This window comes from Podarcis cretensis, assembly GCF_951804945.1.
Source record: "Podarcis cretensis genome assembly, chromosome: 3".
In the NCBI taxonomy this organism is placed as follows: domain Eukaryota; kingdom Metazoa; phylum Chordata; class Lepidosauria; order Squamata; family Lacertidae; genus Podarcis; species Podarcis cretensis.
In genome coordinates this window covers 51553234-51568524 of record NC_137172.1, presented here as the reverse complement: position 1 = coordinate 51568524, position 15291 = coordinate 51553234, and the positions used below count along the sequence as shown (strand labels likewise).

The following is a 15291-nucleotide window of genomic DNA, read 5'->3' as shown; positions in this document are numbered from 1 at the left end:
TGCTGTCTAATAAGCCATTGCTGCATTAATGTCTCTCTGAACACAAGATGCCAAAGGGGCCATTAAGTGGAGAAGAATTATTACCCACACACCTTGCTTGTATCTGGCTGGCTACATCTAGAAACAGGATGTGAGACTAAAAGGACCTTTGATCAGTTGGGTGGCCAATGTTTCCCATGTTACAGAGGAGAGCCCTATCTGTGAAGGACTGTCCAGTCCAAGCCCAGTCTAAAGATACAAAGAACCCTAAGAGAGCAGGAGAAATCTTGAAGTTGCCCACCAGCTGTTAGCATTTGGGCAGCAGACTGAGAAGCCACACAGGTCAGTCTTTCTCACTCCAGTGTGATGTACTGTATTCAATTTAAGGTAACTGTTTCAAAATTTGCATCTAGACATCCACATTAGCATACGCTCCTTTAATTTATTCATTTATGTTGAATAAGAGTCCACACCACCTTTCAGGAATGAAACCCTTCTCCAGGCAGTTGGCGTAACACTGGGGTAGCCCGTGTGGTGATCTCCAAATGTTTTAGACCTCAGCTCCCATCACTCCTGGCTCCTGGCCAGGCTGGGACAGGTGGGAGTTGTGGTCCACAATGTATGAAGACCACCACATGGGCTGGCGCTGGTAGAATATCTCAAAGTACAACAGTAAAGTGCAACAGATATTACATGAAAACATTCTCTATTATTAAAGCTAGGGACCAAGAGCAGCTCAGCATTAGAAAACACAACAAAATACACCACTATGCTAGCAAATCCCCACATATAGTCTGTTCATGTAAGCCAAGGTAAAAGGTACAAGTTTTTCAAGGCAGTTGGAAAATATCCAGGGATGGGAACTAGTGTCATGGGGCAACTCTATTCCACAATTGTGGGGCCACCACCAAAAAAAGCCGTAGCCCATGTGCTTGCTAGGCCAACTTCCTTTGTGAGTGGGCATTTCAACAAGGCTTTATTTGCTTTAATGTAAGCGCTGTGGGTTAAACCACAGAGTCTAGGACTTGCCGGTCAGAAGGTTGGTGGTTCGAATCCCTGTGATGGGGTGAACTCCTGTTGCTCGGTCCCTGCTCCTGCCAACCTAGCAGTTTGAAAGCACATCCAAGTGCAAGTAGATAAATAGGTACCGCTCTGGCAGGAAGGTAAACGGCGTTTACAAACTCTGAGCAAACCGTGCTTACAGGCTCACTAAACTAGCACACTGAAACTCACTTTCACCATGCCACCTCTGTATGTGCCCAATACTCAGAGACAAAGAACAAAATTCTTAATATTGCAGGTGGGCATGTCATCAATGCTGTTTTTACAGCAAATGCAAACACCTGCCCATCATTCCATCACTTCTGTGGCTCAGATTTATAGGTTCTCTCTACATAACAAAAATAGGCCTTGGAAGCTCCCACACCACAGCAAGCCCTGAGTTGATTTGGTAGTATTGGGGAAGCTGTGCTCTTTTGACTGTAAAGAAACAAAGAAAAATTCTGCTAACCTAAGGACAGAAGGATTCTGCGCTCTGGAGTTAAATAATTTTTGCAGGTGATTTCCTTTGCTTTTGTAATGTATCTTGCTAGACCTGGGAAATTTCAATAAAAGTATGGAATTTCTTTTTCCAGACACCTCTTTCCACTCTAGTAAGAACATTCTCAAATTGCTATGAGTAAAAATAGAAACATAATAATAAAAACCTAGTTCTGTTATATTTTAAGTGATCTGATTATAGTGTTATCAGCCACATGATATTAGGAGAGTCTATCCAACGTGTGGCATGAATCATTAAGGGCCAGCCACAACAGTTAAGGGAAGAAGGAAAGTAGGAATAATGTCATTTAGTAGGGGAACCAAGGTTCCTAGGCTTCTCTTACAGAGAATCAAATTATAGGGCTATTAAATATAGGGAAATCATATTCCTACAGTTTGCATGAATAATAAAAACTTGTTGAGGTTGAATTGTGAGGATTCTCACTAAAATCAGCAGGGCATTTTAGATGAGCAGCATCAGGAACGGTTTGGATTCTTAGATCACGGACTGCAGTTTCTTGAAGATGGACTTCTGGCAAGCGATGGGCTGCACCTCACAACGGTTGGGAGGAATGTTTTTGCCAAAAATATCAGAAACCTCATCAGGAGGGCTTTAAACTGACTAATGTGGGGGGAGGGAGACAGTGCTCCTGAAGGTAGGAGTCTATCAATTGATGAAGATGGTCATTCAAATGTCATAGACCAAATGGAGCAAACAGCATGCAGACCTAGTGGTGGGAGGAAAAAATCCTTAAAAAAGAGACACGGGGGAATGATTAATGGACTTCAATGTCTGTACACTAATGCGCAAAGCATGGGAAATAAACAAGATGAGCTTGAGCTCTTGGTACAGCAAACTAAATATGACATAATAGGCATCACTGAAACCTGGTGGGATAAGTCCCACGATTGGAATGTAATAATGGAGGGATACAATCTATTTCAGAGAAACAGGCCAGACAAGAAAGGAGGAGGAGTGGCGTTATATGTCAGGGATGTGTATACCTGTGAAGAGATCCAAGATTTAGAACCTCAAAGCCAAAGTGAGAGCATTTGGGTCAAAATTAAGGGAGAGAAGAATAACAGTGACCTCATTGTGGGAGTTTACTATAGATCCCCAAGCGAAACGGAGGACATAGATGATGCCTTCCTGGAACAGATGGCCAAGCATGCAAAAGGAAGGGAGATAGTAGTAATGGGGGACTTCAATTACCCGAATATTTGTTGGATGTCAAACTCAGCCAAGAGCATAAGGTCAAACAGATTCCTCACTGGCCTTGCAGACAACTTCGTTATCCAAAAAGTGGGAGAAGCAACAAGAGGAACAGCCATTTTAGATCTGGTCCTAACCAATGTTGATGACCTGGTTAGTGGGGTAGAAGTGGAAGGATCATTAGGCGCGAGTGATCATGCTCTTCTGAAGTTTACTATACAGCAGAAAGGAGCAGCCAAGCATACTAGGACTCAATTTCTTGACTTTAAGAAAGCCGACTTCATAAAACCCAGGGAAGTGCTGGGTGAGATCCCATGGACAGTAATACTAAAAGGAAAGGGAGTTCATGATGGCTGGGAGTTTGTTAAGAGGGAGATAGTAAAAGCACAACTTCAGGCAATACCAATGAGACGGAAACATGGAAGGTGCCTAAAGAAGCCAGGGTGGCTATCTAAAGAACTTTTAACTGAGTTAAGATTAAAAAAGGATGTGTACAAAAAATGGAAAAGGGGGGAAACCACCAAAGAGGAATTCAAACAAATAGCCAGCACGTGTAGACACAAAGTCAGAAAAGCTAAAGCACAGAATGAAGTCAGGCTTGCTAGAGAGGTTAAAAGCAACAAAAAAGGCTTTTATGGGTATGTTCGTAGCAAAAGGAAGAACAAAGAAACAGTGGGGTCACTCAGAGGAGAAGATGGTGAAATGCAAACAGGGGACACAGAAAGGACTGAACTCCTCATTGCCTTCTTTGCCTCAGTCTTCTCCGATAAAGAAAACAATGCCCGACCTGAAGAATTTGGAGCAAATGATTCAGCAGAGGAAACACAGCCCAGAATAACTAAGGAGATAGTACAAGAATACTTGGCTAGTTTAGATGTATTCAAGTCTCCAGGGCCAGATGAACTGCATCCAAGAGTATTAAAAGAACTGGCAGATGTGATCTCAGAACCACTGGCAGTCATCTTTGAGAATTCCTGGAGAATAGGCGAAGTCCCGGCAGACTGGAGGAGGGCAAATGTTGTCCCTATTTTCAAAAAGGGGAAAAGAGAGGACCCAAATTATTACCGCCCAGTTAGTCTGACATCAATACCAGGGAAGATTCTGGAGCAGATCATTAAGCAAACAGTCTGTGAGCACCTAGAAAGGAATGCTGTGATCACCAATAGTCAGCATGGATTTCTGAAAAATAAGTCATGTCAGACTAACCTGATCTCGTTTTTTGACAGAATTACAACCCTGGTAGATGAAGGGAACGCAGTGGATGTAGCCTACCTTGATTTCAGCAAGGCATTTGACAAGGTGCCCCATGATATTCTTGTAAAGAAGCTGGTAAAATGTGGTCTTGACTATGCTACCACTCAGTGGATTTGTAACTGGTGACTGACCGAACCCAAAGGGTGTTCATCAATGGTTCCTCTTCATCCTGGAGAAGAGTGACTAGTGGGGTGCCACAGGGTTCTGTCTTGGGCCCGGTCTTATTCAACATCTTTATCAACGACTTGGATGATGGACTCAAGGGCATCCTGATCAAATTTGCAGATGACACCAAACTGGGAGGGGTGGCTAACAACCCAGAGGACAGGATTACACTTCAAAACGACCTTGACAGATTAGAGAACTGGGCCAAAACAAACAAGATGAATTTTAACAGGGAGAAATGTAAAGTATTGCACTTGGGCAAAAAAAATGAGAGGCACAAAAACAAGATGGGTGACACCTGGCTTGAGAGCAGTACATGTGAAAAGGATCTACGAGTCTTGGTTGACCACAAACTTGACATGAGCCAACAGTATGACGCGACAGCTAAAAAAGCCAATGCAATTCTGGGCTGCATCAATAGGAGTATAGCATCTAGATCAAGGGAAGTAATAGTGCCACTGTATTCTGCTCTGGTCAGACCTCACCTGGAGTACTGTGTCCAGTTCTGGGCACCACAGTTCAAGAAGGACACTGACAAACTGGAACGTGTCCAGAGGAGGGCAACCAAAATGGTCAAAGGCCTGGAAACGATGCCTTATGAGGAACGGCTAAGGGAGCTGGGCATGTTTAGCCTGGAGAAGAGGAGGTTAAGGGGTGAGGTGATATGATAGCCATGTTCAAATATATAAAAGGATGTCACATTGAGGAGGGAGAAAGGTTGTTTTCTGCTGCTCCAGAGAAGCGGACACGGAGCAATGGTTCCAAACTACAAGAAAGAAGATTCCACCTAAACATTAGGAAGAACTTCCTGACAGTAAGAGCTGTTCGACAGTGGAATTTGCTGCCAAGGAGTGTGGTGGAGTCTCCTTCTTTGGAGGTCTTTAAGCAGAGGCTTGACAACCATATGTCAGGAGTGCTCTGATGGTGTTTCCTGCTTGGCAGGGGGTTGGACTCGAAGGCCCTTGTGGTCTCTTCCAACTCCATGATTCTATGATTTAGAGACCACTATAAAGAGCTGGGTGTTTCCGTGTGCGGCTCTGGCTCGCCAGAGCAGCGATGTCACGCTGGCCACGTGACCCGGAAGTGTCTCCGGACAGCGCTGGCCCCTGGCCTCTTAAGTGAGATGGGCGCACAACCCCAGAGTCTGTCAAGACTGGCCCGTACGGGCAGGGGTACCTTTACCTTTATAAAGAGCTGAGGTGTCTCAAAGTTGTTTATCCAGACTACAATGGAAAGAGGCCACTGGCTTTTTTTGTTATTCCTAGTGCTATTTTTCTAGAAAAGGATGTGCCAGCACTCACCATGAGCGTCTCTTGTTCTCTTATAATGGCAGTGACGCCCACCTGAGAGGTGCCAGAACTGAGTTCTGGCTGGAAAAAAGCCCTGGTTATCCCTTATTCCAAAACATTACAATCCTCCAACTCCTAAAGAACATCATGGACATCAGATTCCATTGTTGTGAAATGTCTCCTATTTCTGTAAGGTGGCTCTGGTAACGGTGTGTGTGTGTGTGTGTGTGTGTGTGTGTGTGTAGCATTTATTTATCAATTAGACAAAAATTATACACCACTTGATTGTATCAAAACCTCTAAGTGATTTACAAAAACTGATCAGGGAACCTTGTTCCCTCCCTCCATCAGGCTGAATGGCGCTAGTAGCAACAGTCATTCTGGCAATATAGAAACTCTAAATAGGTGGCAGGGTAGGGGGGATGCCACTTCTGCTGGGCTCTTCTTGTCCCTGCTGGTTCTTGTAATGAGTGTGACATTACTGCATCTTGAATTTCCAGGCTGACAGCAATCAAATCAAAGAAGACGGAGGAGGGGAACCCAATAAGGAGCTAAAAGAGAAAGGAAGCTTCTCGTGCCCTGTTATATATTGAAGGAAGCAACCACTGCCATTACTGGGCTGTATGCGCACCTTGATGGTAGCTATTCCTGTGATTAAGAGAGAATTTCACAGTATTGATGAAATACCACAGCGTAGCTAATTCATGTTAGCCATGGGCAAACATGCATAGAGATTAAGGTTCTCCGTGTTCTCAAATCTGATGGTGTAGCTGTACTGTATAGTTACAGTGTCGGTGTGTCAACTAAAGTGTACACTATGCCATAGTGGAGCTGAGGCACATTGGCCATGGACAAATATCTCCATGTGAACATGAAGGTGATCTATGTTCTTAGATCCTGGGGAGATCAGAGACCCGGTCCCCTTCAAAACATGCTGTCTACTTCCAAAAGGGCGGCATCAGAAAAGATGGGTGTGGAGGAGACAGATAGTAGCTCCAATCTCCCCCCAAAATTTAGCTATTTTATGTTCTGCCAGAGCTCCAAGATAGTGAAGAGTAGGGAGATCTCTCTAGTTCCCTTTTCCTATGGGATTGTCTTAGAAGATTGACAAGTTGGGAAAGTGCAGCACAGAAGCTGCCTTATACCATATCAGAGCGTTGATCCTGCTAGCTCAGTACTGTGGTTTGGGAGGATTTAAAACAGGATCTCCCCCAGCCCTACCAGGGGATGCTGGGGATTGAACCAGGATGTTCTGCATGCAAGACAGGTGCTCAGGACCTGGCCTCCATGCTTCTGACATTGATGGAGCTCTGAAGATAAGCAATGAAGGGGGTGTATCACTGCATTTATTTTACCCTTCCTCTAATCCACTTGGATGAAAAGTTTAGAATCACATTCCCCTATGCAATCAACACCCCTGCTTCCTCCAAGAAGATGAAGATGAAACTCTTGATGAAGTGGTTTAGAAATCTTTTTCCAAAAAATGAAATAAATTCTAAACAGGTGTGTGCAAATGAAATTGCACCCCTGTGCTTTCCTCTACCAAAGTGGAATGCAACTTTGAACGTCAGGTGTCTGTCCAATTTTGAGCAATTTCCACTTCCTGCCACAGCCACCTCTGTCCATCCCATGATTTTCTGGATGGTGCCCCAATCTTCTGGAGTGACTTTTGGGGTGCGCAAAGGGACAGGAAATCTCCCTTCTGGAAAACCTCCTTCTTAGGATCCAATACATTACCTTGCAGCCTAACGCACCTCAGAGGGTTGCTATCAAATGGGATTATTCCATATGCATAGAGTCAACATAGAGCAACAAAAACAATGGGTTGCTGGATTAATTGATGTGATACAGTGGCATTAAAGAGGCTAACACAGGGGTGGGGAAACTGGCCCTCCAGAAGTTGTCCCATCTGTCTCAGCAAGTGTGGTCCAGGGGCAGGAATGATGGAAGTCATAGTCCAACAATATTTGAGGGCCAAAGGCTCCTCATCCCTGTGCTAAGAGAAGACATAAATATCCTTCTCTCTCAGCATGGTATACAATATAATCTATATAGTTCATTAAAAGCAAATATCTAAGTTAATACCACAGTATGATAAAGTGCAGGCAACCAACCAAAGAGCAGTGCAGGTTTGCACAATTGGATTGTGAACCTGGAAACAAAGCACACATACTTATATGCAGATGGTGTTAAGACTGTCCATATGCCATGCTTTTGTTTATCACCAATGCTGACCTCTAAACCTCACTTAACTACAAAAGCCCAGTGAATGCATCGCAGAAGAATTAAGAAAAGCTGAAGTCAGTCATGTGTCTCTTAGGCTGTTACTTTGCCTGTGTTTTTAAAACAGCTTGGTGTTTTAAATTCCATGAAAGTGTCTGTTAAAAATATAATTGCTCCAACTGGGACCAATTTAAATTTCCTCAGAAGGAGAAAGAATCACCCTGCCACACACTTTTTTGGTGTTCCTTAGATTGGTCAACTGCTTTTTGATTGAAGTCGATACTATATGGTAAACATATCATACTAACAGGACAATCCTATTTATGTGGACGCAGAAGCAAGTCCCACAATTATTTCAAACATGAAGGCTGCAAGTCATCCTTGTGCTGTTCCTGTTCTGTCTGCACAAGCATTTCGGCTGGTTGGATGGAACGATTCCCCACTCTCCTCCCACTGTGTTGTGCTGTTCTGGTGGTTCTCCCAAGCCCCTCAGAGCCAATTTTGTGGGGCACACAGGTGAAGGAGAGCAGGGGAAAGTGCAGTTGCACAAGTGGAAGTCTTTGCACAGAACATACACTGACAGGGTGAGTTAGGTGAAAGATATTCTACTCCCCACCTCCTGCTCCAAAAGAAATTTAAAGTGGCCTACAACAACAACATCAAAACCGAATCCACAAAATGCATTAAACCACCACCAGAACATACTGACATCATTGGGATGATGTCAGTAGAAGAATGGTTGACGGCAGGGTAAAGACTGAGTGAGTGATGGGCAGAGAGTATGGGTTGGAAAATGGTGGGTGGAGTGGAAGGAGAGTAGTTGTGAAGGCCAGAGAAAAAGGGAGAATGAGATGAAAGATATAATGGAGTTATGGTTTTCTGTTAGGACAGCAAGCCTATCATTAAAACACATTCTAAAAGCCATTCAAAACATTTAAAAAACAGTTTTAAATGGTCCCATCCTCTCAGCCAATGGTTTCAAGGTTGTCAGGAACAGTATTTTTCAGCCATCAAATGTCTGAGTAAACAGGAATGTTTTAAAATTCCTCCTGAAAATCAATAATAAGGGAGAACGATGCACCTCATCAGGGAGGGCATTCCACAAATGGGCAACCACCACTAAGAAGGCCCTGTCATGGGTCAACAGTAACCGGACAACCCTCACTGGCAGCACCACCAACACAGCCTTTCACTTGCTGTTTAATCTCAACAAAGAGCGCATTCCACAAGATGGGTGTCATAACCAAAACAGTCATTTGTTGTTCACTACGCCTCAGATGACTGAGGAAAATTGAGCAGGGTCTCAGCAAGAAGACAGCAAGAAAAAACATATGGGAAAAGCTGGTCCTTACAAAACCACTCATGGAACTTACTCCCAAGTGTGTCTAGTACTGCAATATTAAACTTGTTTCACAAAACACAGTATAGGGCTATTGTCTGGGACTGCACAAACAGAGCATATTACTTCAGTTCTTTTGGACTCACATTTGCCTATCCATTTGTGGGGCCAATTTAAAGTGCTGCTTCTTACCTTTAAAGTCCTAGATTTAGGAAGGTCCTGCAGCCAATCAGAAGCTGCGGAACCCACATGGGATGTTTGGGTTCCAAAAGAATGTTTGAAGACCAGAACACTCACTTCTGGGTTTCAATCGTTCGGGAGCCAATTTGTTTGGGAGCTAAGGTAAAGGTAAAGGTAAAGGTACCCCTGCCCGTACGGGCCAGTCTTGACAGACTCTGGGGTTGTGCGCCCATCTCACTCAAGAGGCCAGGGGCCAGCGCTGTCCGGAGACACTTCCGGGTCACGTGGCCAGCGTGACATCGCTGCTCTGGCCAGAGCCAGAGCCGCACACGGAAACGCCGTTTACCTTCCCGCTGGTAAGCGGTCCCTATTTATCTACTTGCACCCGGAGGTGCTTTCGAACTGCTAGGTTGGCAGGCGCTGGGACCGAGCAGCGGGAGCGCACCCCGCCGCGGGGATTCGAACCGCCGACCTTTCGATCGGCAAGCCCTAGGCGCTGAGGCTTTAACCCACAGCGCCACCTGCGTCCCAGGGAGCCAAGGTACGACTGTATAAATCTTGTTAAATTAAAAACAAACTTAACAGATGGTGTGGAAACTGGCTCCCTTAAGGGCTGCCTTCTGCCACAAGTGCCCCCTCACACATTCTGCTGGAACACCTGAGGTCCAGCTCCAAGTTGCCCTATCAGCTGAGGTTCAGCAGATGGGCAGCAGAGGAAGGGCCAACTTTTTGGATTGCCCTCTTCACTATTTGCTTTCCAGCAGCAGATGAGAACCCGGCTCTTTCAAGAGGCCTTTGATGGAAGCTGAAGCAATCATTTGCTCTGACGGCTGATTTTTTATTACTGTATTTTACTGTATTGTTTCCACTGCCTTGATCATTTTGTATTCCTGTGCTGTTAGCTGCTTTGAGCTCCCTAGCAGAGGAAAAGAAGGGCAGAATTTTTCCTGATGTGAAATAACAACAATACCAACAAATTGCCTTCTGTTTTCATCAATAAAATATGTTGGGTACAATTCACTTTCAGTAGCTTTACGTGCATTATTTAAAATGTGCAATATTTCACGATAATCCTCAAGGTAATGCATTACTCTGCACAATAATATTTGGCTCCTGGAGCTGAAGAGTATCACATCCAAATGTCACGCTCCCAGAAATTTATTTAAGGTTTGCCCTTGCACGAGCAGAAAAGCAATTTCCCTTTTCCACAGCGAATCTAACTTGCAACTGACTGTGAACTGTTTCAGGCCTATGACCATGAACCAGGGAACAGCTCAAAGTAGACACGTACAGAATTGAACAGTTAATGGCTTTTTTCTCCTGAAATGTTCAATACTTTCTGCTTTGGTACAAGAAAATGCTCTTTTTATAAAGTAATAAATTGTGCTAAAATTGAGATTTGGTTCATGGACTTGGGGGCTAAACAACTGCCTTATGAGAGTGGTATTCATCTGTGGTTTGTGCAAAGCAGACCTACTGAAACTAATGGAGCTAACTTAGCAATGTTTATTAACTTCAATGGGTCTACTCTGAGGAAGACATAGTTGAATACCAGTTTCGGGTTATACAGAGTTGGAATTTCTCTTCAGTAACTTGATAAGTAAGGCACTCCCCAAAGTCCCAGGAATTTTGGAAAGTGCTTTGATGCAGTGCAAAGGTCAGTAATGGTGATGGGGGGGGGGCGGAGATAAGCAGGGGAGCTGGTACTTGTATGTGAATGTTTGCACTCACCTAAGGGGAACTTTAAGTAACCTCACTGAGCCCTGAGGGACTAAGACTACTATTGCACTTTAAACACCTCTGGTTTTAAAGAATTTAGAGGACCACAAGGTAAAGGTGTATAAAAGTTTTAAAAACCATATTGTAAGGAAAGCATTGTATAACGTTTGGATTAGATACAAAGACTTGTTGGAAAGTAAAACCCCTAGGTGGGTGTCACCAATGGAAGCTAGGGAAGTAAAAAAGCTTAATATGGATTCTAAATGGCCAAAATATCATGAGATCATAGATTATGATGGGGAAAGGGTGAAACTTCAGAGTTATGAGAAACTAAAACCTAAGGTTCGAGATTGGTTGCATTACCACCAGATAAATGAGACGTTTAAACAGGACAGGAAAATAGGATTTCAGAAAGAGAAGTCAAAATTAGAAACAGAATTGTTGGAACCCAATACTAAGAATTTATCAAGAATGTATAACTTGCTGTTAAAATGGAATACACAGGATGAAACGGTGAAATCAGCTATGATTAAATGGGCACAAGATATCGGTCATGATATTATGTTTGCTGACTGGGAACAGTTATGGACCACCGGTATTAAATTTACTGCATGTAATGCTTTAAAAGAAAATATTATGAAAATGATCTACCGGTGGTACATGACCCCAGTCAAGCTAGCAAAAATTTATCATTTGCCTAATAATAAGTGTTGGAAATGTAATGAGACTGAAGGCACTTTCTACCACCTTTGGTGGACCTGCCCAAAGGTTAAAGCTTTCTGGGAAATGATCTATAATGAAATTAAGAAGGTCCTTAAGTGGACTTTTCCTAAGAAACCAGAGGCTTTCCTTTTGGGTATGGTGGGCCAAGTGGTGTTAAGGAAGGATAGGACTTTCTTTATGTATGCTACCACAGCAGCAAGAATTCTACTGGCAAAGTATTGGAAGACGCAAGAACTACCTACTCTGGAAGAATGGCAAACAAAGGTGATTGACTTTATGGGACTGGCGGAGATGACGGGCAGAATCCGGGACCAGGGGAAAGAGACAGTGGAAGAGGACTGGAAGAATTTCAAAATATATCTTAAAAATAACTGTAAAATTGGGGAATGTTAAGATGTCAGGGGGTAAGAAGTAAAGAATTGCAGCAGTAAACAAAAAAAAAAAAACTTAAGAAATATTTATGAAAAGGAACTAAGACAATGGACTTAAGGGTTGCTAAAGAATTTTTAAACAAGGATGCAGGGATGGGGAGGTATGGGGAAGTCAAAGAAAAAAGGTTATGAACCGATGAGTATGAAATTATATTATGTTACACTGTTCTTTATTCTATGTGTGGAAAATTAATAAAAATTATTATAAAAAAAAAAAAAAAAAGAATTTAGAGGACCACCCTCTCCCACCATAAGCAAGTTGTACAATTATCCCTCATAGGTCTTATCCATGCACAGACATTTCTAGTATCCGTATGAACAGCTGCATAGATTTTTGAGGGCCACTATTTATCTGGATGCTAGAAACCAGAGCGGTAGCTGGGGGCGGAAAGGTTGCCAAGTTTTTTGCCCCAGGTGAAGGGGGGGAGGGTTGTCAAACTGGGTCTTTGACCCCGGTGAAATAAAGCCTACTTGCACCCCTGTATAAAGCTAGATGCAGGAGATTACTCTGGAAATGTGTTACTCTTAGGGGAATTCTTTCGCTGAGGGCAGAGGGGTCACACTAGTCTAGCAGCTGGCAACCTAAACTTTGCACATTAAGTCTACCCATCCCATTTTGTGATGTCATAGTACCAAGGAAAGAGGAATGTTATTTATTTAGATCTCAGAGCAGTTCACAAGGTGCAACAATAGCAGGTTGGCATGCAATCGTCCAAGAGACAGAACGCCATGTTTCAGCATGTGAACGGCTGCTGCATGACTAAGTGGTCTTTTGCCAACTATGCACTGAACTGCCCTAAGGTCTACAAAGCAATCGGTCTTAAATGTCAATTCAAAGCAGGCTGCTAAATCTTCTGCAGAGGGACATGCGGCAATTTAACGATGGTCCCAGAGGGAAGTAACTTATTAGGCATTCCTGGTTCATGAAGCGTCTTTAACTTTAGGGCTGCACATTCTTCAGGACAACAAAGCTCTGTTCTGGGGTACACTCTGAGCTCTTTGACAAAATAGTGGGACAGAAATATGATTTTATTTTATTTTTAAAGATGGCTCCCTGGATGCTTTTTGACAAATTGCTTTTAGCCTTGTAAATTGAAGTTCAAGGGGTAGACACTCCCACTTTACTCAACTGAGCCCCATATTTCTTCCCCTGGTCATTTTTCGACAAGTTTTAAAGGAAATTATAAGCAAGTATGGAAAAAAGGTCCATAATACATTTTCACTGCTGAGCAAGCCTGAGAGAGGAAATACTCCTCCCACTTAAAGACATCTCAAAAAGGTACAATTAAAACCTAAGGGAAAATACCAGCATTTCTGGATTTCAATTCTGACAGGCCTGCTCATTGCTAAGACAGGAAGAGCATATGTTTTATTGTTTATTCTAGAAATTGCATGGTGACTGAGAACTTTCATTAAAACAATGACTGACAGGAAATGAATGGGCAGCACATGACACAGGCAAAGCATGTTAGATGTTAAGGTTGCAATCCTATACACACTTACAAGTAGGAAAGAACCACTGAGTAACATGGGGCTTACGTCTAAGAAAACAGGTATGGGTTTGCGCCATTCAGTGGGTCAGACCCACATCTAGCCATGCTTGGAGTAGACTCACTGAGATCAACGGGGCTCAAGCTAGATCCAGACAAAGGCTGAACACCTAGCCATGTCTACTCATAAGTAAGTTCTATTGAATCCAGTGACTAAGTCTGCCTCAGTTAAAAAGCCCAGAAATATTGTGTGCTTCAGCATTTCACGAGCGGGATACCAAATGTGCTGCCAAAATCCATTTTAGCAAAGTGCCGAACGACAAATGACTCACCATCATCATCAACAAAAGGAACACATTCCTGGCCACCCCACAACAGGTATGCCTATTTTCTGGAGGCAAGTCAGCAGAAATACAGGACTGGAAAATGATAGGTAAATTATTACGTATGAAGCTGCCTTGGGTCCATCCAGCTCCACAATGACCGGGAGGGACCCTCCAGCATTTTAAGGCAGGAGTCTTATGCTAGCGCTGGGGATCGATCCCAAGTCCTTCTGCATACAAAACAGATGCTCTGCACAATTCAAAGTGTTGGTGCTGACCTTTAAAGACCTAAACAGCCTCGGCCTTGTATACCTGAAGGAGAGTCTCCACCCCCATTGTTCAGCCCGGACACTGAGGTCCAGCTCTGAGGGCCTTCTGGCGGTTCTCACACTGCAAAAAGTGAAGTTACAGGGAACCAGGCAGAGGGCCTTATTGGTAGTGGCGTCCGTGCTGTGGAACACCCTCCTATCAGATGTCAAGGAGATGAGTAACTATACAATCTTTCGAAGACATCTGAAGGCAGCCCTGTATAGGAAAGCATTCATGTTTTATTATGCTTTTATATATATTGGAAGCTGCTAAGAGTGGCTGGGGAAACCCAGTCGGATGGGCAGGGTACTACTACTACCACCATCACCATATTTTTCAATGTATAAGCTCAACAAATCTGGGCAATCACCCCCCCTTTTTTTGTTGCAGTCCAAAAAAAAATAGGTGTTGTCTTATACATGGGGTCGTCTTATACATGGAAAAATATGGTAATAATAATAATAATAATAATAATAATAATAATAATATAGCTACAGCTGTTTTCCATGGCTGATTGTTTCCCATGTGTGAGCTCCTCCAACCCTCATTTCCTGGTGTAGATCTTTATTTCACCCTTGTTAGCTGGTGTAGATCTTCATTCATCCCTTCTTCTCTGGTTGTGGCAGGGTGCCATTTTGTTTTTACCTCAGGTGCCAAAATGTCTTGGGCTGGTCCTGTATCCAGGCATTCTAACTTGAGATTTTAGTTATTCTAATAATTTTTAGGGTTTTTTATTGTTGTAGCGATACATCTCTGAAATCCTAAAAAGGATGAAGGGGTGGTATACAAATGCTTTAGATATGTAAAACAAGCAAAAATAATCATGGCAGGGAGAGAGTGTAAGATTTTAATGTATAAAAATCACTTGCTAAAAGATCCTGGGGGGGGGGGGGGCTTAATAAAAAGAAAGGGAAAAAAATGACACTTTGAAATGCTGACATAGCATACCAGAACTGGAGTAGAAAAATTAATTAAGAAAATGTTCAGAGGGAGGCACCAAATGTAAAGAAAGTCCAGAATTTTTTTAATTTGTTACTGAGCTATTGAGTTAGTTTATCATTGGCAGTGTTAAGGAAATATATTTAATGTTTGATTCTTGGCTTTATAACTTTTTG

At 43.1% G+C, this 15291-nt stretch overlaps 1 protein-coding gene across 1 annotated transcript in view; it reads right to left on the bottom strand.

The window, feature by feature from the left end:
• Positions 1 to 15291, bottom strand: part of FRMD1 (FERM domain containing 1) — a 59971-nt gene that overhangs the window by 33639 nt on the left and 11041 nt on the right. The gene's annotated exons all lie outside the window — the stretch shown is intronic.